A 9545-nucleotide genomic window follows, 5' to 3' on the forward strand; every position below is an offset into this window, starting at 1 on the left:
GTTTTCTTTTTAGGATCTCCGCAGCCGGGTATTCGTTAATTTTGAAACTGAGTTTTCCAATGAACCAAGAAAAAAATACTAAAAAATTCAGTGGACCTTCCCTTTAAGCTCCTCATCTATGTGTATGAAAAGAGAGCGTGAACACCTTTGGTTCGCTGGCAAATATTATGTTTCCATGTGAAATGAAAAGGCGAGGTTAAAGGCGCTATCGCATCCACTATTCAGCCGAAGCTTTATTGCCCTCATAACTTCTAATCCCCTTGGGAAAGGCCCTCACGATAAGCCAAAATTTTGTTCTGCAAACTCTGCCTTGTTATGCATAGTACCCACCGTAAATTAGCCTACTGCTAGATAGGAAGCCACCGTGTTACCATGACAGTTACCATGAGTCGAGTATACTTGGTGAGACCAATAGCTCAAAAGGGAATGCATTAGACTGAGATATTGCAAGAGGTGTGGTATTGCTGGTCAGTATATATTTACTTGGGACTACAAGACATATCACAGCTGGAAAAAGAGTATTGCATTGTTACCACTACCATAAGAAGATGAGAAGGTTAAGGGTTAACGAAGCCTAAGCGCCTGTGTAATAAGCCACGATGAAAACTATTCGAGTGCTGCGTTGAAGGCCCGAACTTCCCGAAGAGTGAAGCAAAAATTGCATACCGAAAGTATTGTGCGATTTCGCAGATAAATCACAGCAAACAACCATTGATATTTTAGAAATGTATACTTTCAATAAGCACGTATAAGATAAAACACAGATTAAAAAGGCCCCCAAGGTTCTCGAAACGTATATTTTATGAAAATGTTTTACAAAGAAACTTGCTAAAATAGCGAGCATATCAAAGTTTGATATACTCTTGGACATTTGTCAGTTACATACGATGGCTTAAAACATAATACAGGGCAGTGATCAGCTCAATGGATGTTATTTACAAGCGTGCATTCCTTAAATCTCTTGCTTTGGGTTGGAATAAATCAAATGCCTGAAACCATAGTGTCAAGGAGCAAGTCGGTCCTTTCATCAAGTAGCCTTTGCCAATCCAAGGGCTCTTCACTTCTTTCAAGAGCGTCTTCCTCCCTTTGCTTTCTACTGGTCTTTTCAGCCTTTTCAACGAACAGATCTTGAGGCACGGAGTCATAAGCAGAGGCCTGCACACCCACTGGACTGGCCTTCTTGCTGTCTTCGTTGTTGCCGTCGGGCTTGGAAACCTTGGAAATCCGGGGTTCATCAATGAAAAGAAAAGGGCGTAGAATAAGAACCAATGAAACAATTTGTGTGCTGTTGATCTTCTGAACGGAATAATATGTTCGGGACTCAAGGATGCAAAACAAAATGCTTTAGCCCACAATTTTATCTTCCTGCGCTTAAATAACGATGAAATGAAGTGTTTAATAACACTGCGATGTGCTCTGTAGCTCGTTTAGCCAGTGCATATTATTCGCTCGTTACAGTAAGTCGTGAACGCATAAACCGGATTGTAACTACTCTATTCATGAAAATTCTTCTAGGTGAGTCACATTTTCTCGCTTGAAAGTGCACATTTGTAAGAGATTTTTCTCAGTCATGAAGGACACAATTGTATGTGTCTCAGTGAAGAATCTAATCCACAAACATCAAGACACAATGATGGAAACACACGAACGTGGATTACTATACTATAAGGACGACTGGTTTCACGCCATGCTGCGTTCCATTGTACAACTGGAAATTTATGTTGACCGTGTCGCGGTGGTTTTGAGATTAAGGCACTGCACTACACATATTAATCAGCTGTGATTACTCTGTCTTTAACTTAACGCGGCAGCCATGACAGGCTGCCGTGTTACGTTAAAGACAAAATGCAAGGCAGTCCTATACTTTGTGATGTCAGTGCACGTTAAAAAAAAACGATCCTGTTTAAATTTCCTGTGTCCTCCACTTCGACATCTTTCATAACCTTAGCCATTTTGGTAAGTTACGTCATACAGCCAAGCAAGAAATACATGTTGCTTGTGCAGTGGTAGTTAGGTTGATAAAGAGCGATTTTAGACTTGACGCACATTTTTGGAAGCACGGTGACCAGCTGGGGTTCAATTAAAATAATGGGGATGTCCAAGCTACAGTTTTGAGGTTATACTCGACAGCGTAGGCTACGAGCGCACATAATAAGCCCCGCTTTAAATAAGCCGCATGAACGTGCCTGCGTGGCCTAGGGGCATCGTGAAGGCAAATACTTGACAAGCAAATTCTGATTTCATCATCCGTTGCGAAAGGAGATGTTCAAATTGGTAGCTCCTGCGAAATGTTATGTCAGGGCATGCTATGCCAAGTCAGCGCACAGCCATATCAGCTGCCGCCTCCTAGCGCCATCATCCTTATTTTTGCTGAGAAAAGCCGACGCCGGATTTTCAGTGAACGGTGCCTTTAACATCATCGCGTTGACACAAGCAGAGAAGCTGCGGATAAGTGATGCAGTAACCAAGCCTGAATTACCTGCAATTTTCGTAATTGCATTTAATTTATTTACTATTGCAGCAATGGTCATCCTGAGTCGGAATATATATGAAATCACTCGCTGAAAGGATTACTGAGGTGCTACCTTCTGCAAAAGATATATAAGAGCATATGTGTTAAACATGTAGACACCACTGTGTGTACCGTTTCTTCGACCAGTACACAATGCTAAGTAGCAAAATGCAAGAAGCCCATGAAGCTTCGATTGCACCGTGTAGGCAATTCAAAGATACCATTCGAAGCAATTTCACTTTGCTCTAGAAAGGTAGCTCGTTGCCTTCAGCACTTCTTGCAATGTCACTTTCAGTGCTGTTCGCAAAACCTGTTTCATATCAGATGAAATCCGCGTACTCCATTCTCTGCATCGCGCTTGCCTATCAGAAGTACTCAGACAAATTTGGATTTTTAGAAAAAAATTACCTTCAGGTTTCTCTCGAGTTCTTTTTTTGTTGCTTTTTCCATTTGTCACCGTCGGATGGCGTCTCATACATCTGCCGTACTGTACGTTCATCTCCATGTGAAAACTGCAGGCCGCCGCTGGAAAACGGGAAAAAGAGACTAGACGGAGCTATTACTGTTTCCAAAGTTACTCGCATTCTACAGTCAGGTGTAATCTCACGTATTGCAGCTCCTCCATTGAGCTGGTCACGAGGTCTACGGACAATAGTGATTCGGGACTCCAACAATGGGGTTGGCTTTCAGCCAAGGAAAACAACTTGGAACCCGCACCATGCTAGAGATAAGGAGACATGGGTCGCCGAGTTTCATGACACTTTCGATTAAGCATGGCTTTCCCTCCTTACTTATTTTGATATTTGGGCGTTGACCTCGTTTTGATAAACTCCCTTTTTCCAGCTAGTTTTGAGGATTTGACAGGTGCCCGGAATTTTGAAAGCTCTAGTGCAGATAAAAATTCTTTTCTTTAAAACTGAGTATTATGTTAGACTGATCATACAAGTAGTAGCTGCGTCGTTGTGGGGTTCTTGTGAAAACGGATCCGAGTAAATGTTTCATGAGAAAGCTTTACTGGAAGTAAAGTTCCCATTTGCGAAGCAGGGAAAAATATCCCCAAAAGGGTTAAATCAAAGAAGCCATAACGTCATTATCCGCCTGGCTTGGTGCCCTGCTTTTCAGTGGTGACTTGTTTTTACCATCACCTGCTCATACCGATTTTCCCTTTAAATCTTCCTTTATTGTTTCAGCTTGAATTTTGATTGCATTTTGTTTTTAGTTCGTGTGCTATAGATGTTCATAATGCTGTAGGGAGAAAATTGTGTTTCCTTGTGGCGTGCTGCTATATTGCATAACACAGTGCTTTCGCCCATGGTGTTTAAGTATTCAAAATGCAAACCAGTTTACTGATGCGACAATTTCATAACAAATAATGTGATTATAGCCGAAAATTATTCTTTAAGAGCAAATGTTCCTCAGCATCATTATGTGTGTTATTCCGAGACGCCGAGAAGGCAATACTTTATTCGGACAGCAACACGAACATACAAGCAACAAGGATTCAGTGGCTTCGGTTTATAAAGGAAGCCTGGGTGCAACCGAGGCATGCTATTGGCTAGCGCTACGGTCGCACACGCGAACCATGACTGCGTACATCAGATAGCGGCACACAGTAACCAAGCGGCACATAGTAGCAAGACAGCAGCAAGCTTGATAAGCGTTGCGCCGATATAACACTTCCCCTCCAACAAAATCATAATCTATCATACGTCAGACGATCCGGCTTCCGCTTGTCACGAGCGCTGCGTCTTGGTAGCATACGTAACCCAGCATCAGTTTGTTCCGACGTTGAGGCACTTTGGGCGTGACTTGCGAGTGGAACACAATCACTCTGATCCAACACTGGCTGGCTCGAGGCAGCTGTAAGAGACCGTTCACTTTCGAGCAAGTCACTTGCAAGGGGCACATCTGTATCACTTTCGTTCACAACAGCTGGCTTCACAAAAAAACGTCGCAAATGATCAGCATGCACAAATCGCGTCTGTCCGTCTACAACCATAAGGTATGTCATTGGCGATTTCACATCCACGACCCTGCCTGGACGCCACTTCACCTGTTTCCCACGCACTGAACGCACAAACACACTATCACCAACAACAAATGATTGAGGTGAACTCCTTCGCTTGTTTGCACTGCGAACCTTCCTCTCAGATCTGGCATTTATTGCATCTTGCAAATTCGGTTTCAACAAAGATAACCTTGTGCGCAACTTCCTCCTCAAGAACAGTTCATCTGGCGATTGGCCGGTGAATGTGTGCGGCGTTGTTCTGTAAGCGAACAGAAAGTTATCTATCCTGTGCTGCAGTGATCTGGAACTTTTGTTCTTCTGGTCTTCCAGCAATTGCTTCAACAGCGACTGTTTTACTGTTTGGACAGCACGTTCTGCCGAGCCGTTCGACTGAGGATGATATGGCGGAGTAAGCGTATGCTTGACCCCGTGTGTCAAAAGAAACTCCTCGAATTCTTTTGCACGAAACTGCGGCCCGTTATCTGTGACTACCTCTATCGGCAGGCCATGACTTGCGAACAACGAGCGCACCGTTTCGATCGTGCTTTGCGCCGTCGTTGACGTAATGATTTTTATTTCCAACCATTTGGAATAGGAATCTACAGCTAGAAGAAACATCTTTTTTTTCCTTTTCAGCAAAGTCTAGATGTACCCTCTCCCAACTGCTTGTGCACCACTTCCAAGATGAAAGCGGCGCTAGTGGCCCCACGGATTTAGTGCTTTGACAAATTTCACACTGCTTCACTTCTCGTTCGAGTCAGTTGTATATCTGTGGCCACCAAACCACTGACCTCGCAAGTGCTTTCATCTTTGTGATACCGATGTGTTGTTCATGTAACAAGCACATAACTTCACTTTGAAGCGACTGTGGTACAACGACTCTGCTGTTCCACACCAAACAGCCGCAATCGACTGAAAGCTCAAACCGCCTAACGAAGAAAGGCTGATAACGTGTGTCCACAGCACGAGGCCATCCGTGCCATACCATTTCACGAACAGTACTAAGAACTGGATCTCTCACAGTTTCCCTCTCGATATCTTTCGCAGTTAAGGAGAGTTTACTAACGGGCGAAAAATAAAATATTTCTTCTGCCTCGTCACCGGCTTCAGGCAGTGGAAGGCGTGATAAGCCATCTGAATTGGCTATCTATGTTCCTGCTCTGTGCAAAATGCGAAAGTTGTAGTTTGCAAGGAAAATTCCCCAGCGATGCACGCGAGCTGCAGCGACTGCATTTGTGTGGTGCTTGGCCTCAAAAATAGCGGTGAGCGACTGGTGATCGGTGATCACGTTGAACTTACGCCCATACAGATATTTATAAAATTTCTTTACTGCAAAAACAACAGCAAGAGCTTCTTTTTCCACCTGCGCGTAATTACGCTCGGCAGGAGTCATTGATCGAGATGCGAACGCAATCGGTCGCTCTACGCACTCAATCACGTGCGACAGCACCGCGCCTAAGCCGTAAGCAGAAGCGTCACATGTCAGCTGTATTGCTTTCTTTACATCATACAGTTCCAAAACCATGTCTTCACTGATCAAATTTTTACACCGTCTGAAACATGCGTCACACTTGCTCGACCACTTCTATGTGCTGCCCTTGCGCAACAGTTGATGAAGAGGTTCTAGCAAGTTTGCTAGGTCAGGCAAAAATTTGGCGTAGTAGTTTACTAGACCCAAAAATGCCTTTAGTTGAGTCACGTTAGTTGGTTGAGGCGCTTCCCGAATCGCCTTTACTTTTTCTGGTGTTGGGTGTACGCCATGCTTGTCTAGCTCATGTCCCAAGTAACAAACATTTTCTTCGAAAAATTTGCATTTCCCTGGGTTTACCCGGATGCCGTGTTTACTGAGCGTTTGTAGCACTTGCTCGGAACGGTGATAGCAACTCCGTCAGGTCTTTACCTGCTATTAACACATCGTCCAGGTAACAGGCAGTTCCAGGTATGTTTCGTAACACCTGGTCCATCACGACCTGAAACATTGCAGGGGCGCTTGCCACTCCGTATGGCAGTCGCCGGAACCTGAACAGTCCCATGTGCGTGTTCACCGTCAGCAATTCTTGTGCCTGCTCATGCAGCTCAAGCTGCAGGTAAGCCTTAGACAAATCCAGTAAAGTGAACACAGTCCCTCCAACCAATGACGCGAATATGTCCTCTGGCAGAGGCAGTGGATAGTGGTCGAGTTCAATACCCCGATTTACAGTCACTCTGTAATCCCCACATATCCTAATCTGCTTTTCTGCTTTCTCTGAGACGATCACTAGCGGTGTAGCCCACGCACTGTGCCTCACTCTGTACACCACACCAGCCTTCTCAAGTTCAAGCAATTCATTCTCCACCTGTTCGCGCAATGCATATGGTACTGGTCTCGCCTTACAAAAAACTGGCTGCGCATCGTTTTTCATTTTGATGCTACCAGTGAATCCCTGAACAGAACCGTAACCTGGCTCAAACACTTCACTGTACAGCCGTTTTAACTTGTTCTCGGTTTCCGCTGCTACCATCTGCCTGCCATCCTGCACGTTATCAACGTCACGTTGCAACTGCTGAACAGCATTGTGCAAGTCAACTTTTAGTGCCGTTATCCAATCGCGACCTAAAAGCGACGGCATGCGAGCTCCATTTCCTTGCTTTACTATTATCAGAGGCAGATCGTAGCTTCGGTTCTGATAAGACACCTTGACCTTTGCTACGCCTTTCACTTTGAGTGAAGTACCGTTATACACGCCTAGACGTATGTCGTCTTTCGAACATTGACAGTTTGGAAAATTTTCATCAAAGTCTCTTTCAGACATTATTGTCACAGCGGCTCCCGTGTCTAATTCCATCGGTATCTTCTTGCCATTTACTTTTACTTTAAGCACAATAGGCCGTGAGCCGTGAACTTCGTTCGTCGTACACACTGTAAGCAAGTCAGTTTCCCGCAAGGGCTCCTCAACTTTGTGCACCACCTTTGTTTTGCACATTTTTGCTACATGATCCGGCTTCGAGCATTTGAAACACATACTTTTGAGGAAAGGACAACTCACAGGCGTATGCAGTCCGCCGCATCTATGACAGACGCGAACAGTGCCTTTCCCACGTTGCTTCCTTGGGACGTTTTGCGGGGCACGCTGCTCGTTGCTAGGGGCCTCCTCCTTTGTCGCGTGTCGCTGGCCTTGCGGGGTGGAATCCCAATGCCAGCAGATGTCCCCCGGACTGGTGGTTGACCCCTCAGGTAGCATTTCTCTGGTGTCTTTCTGAGCAGTCTTCAAGGTGGTAGCAATTTTGCAAACTCGCTCCCAGGTGACTTCATCATCAGACAGGGCAAGAAGACGGCATCAGATAGAATCCGCTCGCATTCCAGAAATCAGTCGATCCCGGAGCGCTTCTTCCAAAAAACTTCCAAACGAGCACGTGGCAGCCAGTCTCTTCAGCTCGACAGTGAACTGTGCCAGGCTTTCGTGCGACTCTTGCTTTCGCTGGTAGAAGTGATACCGTTCGGTAACCACTGACCGCTTTGGTGCATAGTGCTGTCGGAGAACATCTGTAGCTTCTTCGTACTTGACTTCCGTGGGCTTCTTCGGCAGCAGAAGGCTACGCAGAGTCACACAAGCTTTTTCACCAAGGACAGTTAAGAAGACTTGCAGCTTCTTACTTGTGTCTATTCCGTTGGCTGTTGCGTACAGGTCAAACCTTTCCACGTAGATGTCGAAATTGCCAGAGTCCGGGCAAAACTCGCCCAACGATCCCAGAGTGGTGTTCATCACTGATGTTCCCGCTTGCCGTGGCGTCGTCGTCGTTTCTTCAGGAGGCTTGGTCACTGCCTCTTCCTGAACGATCCCATCCTCGTCGCCATGTTATTCCGAGACACCGAGAAGGCAAGACTTTATTCGGACAGCAACACGAACATACAAGCAACAAGGATTCAGTGGCTTCGGTTTATAAAGGAAGCCTGGGTGCAACCGAGGCATGCTATTGGCTAGAGCTACGGTCGCACACGCAAACCATGACTGCGTACATCAGATAGCGGCACACAGTAGCAAGACAGCAGCAAGCTTGATAAGCGTTGCGCCGATATAACAATGTGCTTCAATGAGATCACTGATTGAAGTGTATTTTGATCTTTCGCGACAGGATCTGCGCAGCACAGCCGTCGTGTAAACTGGTACTCCAAAGCAGCCTTGTTGACAGTGACCTCGCGTTTTTTTTCTTTTTTTTTCGAGATAAAGGGTGCGCTGACCATTGGCTTCTTAGGGTTTGACATTAAATATATTCTCCGCTCCATAACTAAACGGGGCAGCAACCCTTATAGAGTTAATTGTACAATCTGTTCACAGTGGGTGTACATTCTATCCTTATCCGCAATAAGACAAACTGCATGTATTCGTTTTTACAGGCACTAGTTCTTCTGATCACTTCTCAATTTTATTCGCCCTTGAACTCTCTTCTTCAGATAATGGCCGGGCAGGTGTGCTTCTCTTGATCTGTTGTTATTCTGTTCTTTTGTCCTTCTCCCCTCTTTCCGGAAAGCTTCTCAAAACTGCTCCCCTGAAGTCGTATTGTTTATTATGACCTTTTGGAATGCCTGTCCCTCTTCAGGAAAGGCATGTCAGCATGGAATCTGCTTTAGGTGCTGATTCATCGTTTACTTTGCCTTGAGTTTTTCCTGCTGCTGCCTCTTTTTATGTTTTTTTTTTCGAGCCATGGTTTTATGGGTTCCAGGTTCAGAAATACAAACCGTACAGACATTCTTTCACTCCTTGCCCTACTTCTGCCCATTCTTCCCCTCCCCCTTCTTGGCTTTTCTTTTTGGGAAGCAAAAGCGTATTTAAACTCATGCTAGTGATGATCTCACTGCCCAGAGGAAAACAAGTAAACTGGTCAAAACGTTGACTCGGCTTGGAAACTGAGGCTTCCCCTCTATCCTAATTCAGGTCTCTTTGATACTGTGTGGACATCTTCTTTTCCATGTTCTACCCAGGGTAATAACTAAACACTCCAGAGACTCTTTTACTATCACAGAAATAACCCCTGAATAACGAGACC

At 45.2% G+C, this 9545-nt stretch overlaps 1 long non-coding RNA gene and 1 pseudogene across 2 annotated transcripts; both read right to left on the reverse strand.

Annotated features, from left to right (window-relative positions):
• Positions 1–752: 752 nt before the first annotated feature.
• On the reverse strand, positions 753–3596 carry LOC146195814 (uncharacterized). The gene is made up of 2 exons (XR_014706049.1): positions 2921–3596; positions 753–1215 (listed from the first exon to the last, which is right to left on the reverse strand). It is a non-coding gene; the product is annotated as an uncharacterized LOC146195814 (long non-coding RNA).
• A 9-nt stretch (positions 3597–3605) lies between these two features.
• LOC146195815 (uncharacterized) lies at positions 3606–8360 on the reverse strand (annotated as a pseudogene). The gene is made up of 2 exons (XR_014706048.1): positions 7547–8360; positions 3606–4372 (listed from the first exon to the last, which is right to left on the reverse strand). The product of XR_014706048.1 is annotated as an uncharacterized LOC146195815 (transcript).
• Between the last annotated feature and the right edge of the window lie 1185 nt (positions 8361–9545).

Source organism: Amblyomma maculatum, chromosome 3 (genome assembly GCF_055883805.1).
Source record: "Amblyomma maculatum isolate TAMU_Amacu chromosome 3, ASM5588380v1, whole genome shotgun sequence".
Taxonomy (NCBI): Eukaryota; Metazoa; Arthropoda; class Arachnida; order Ixodida; family Ixodidae; genus Amblyomma; species Amblyomma maculatum.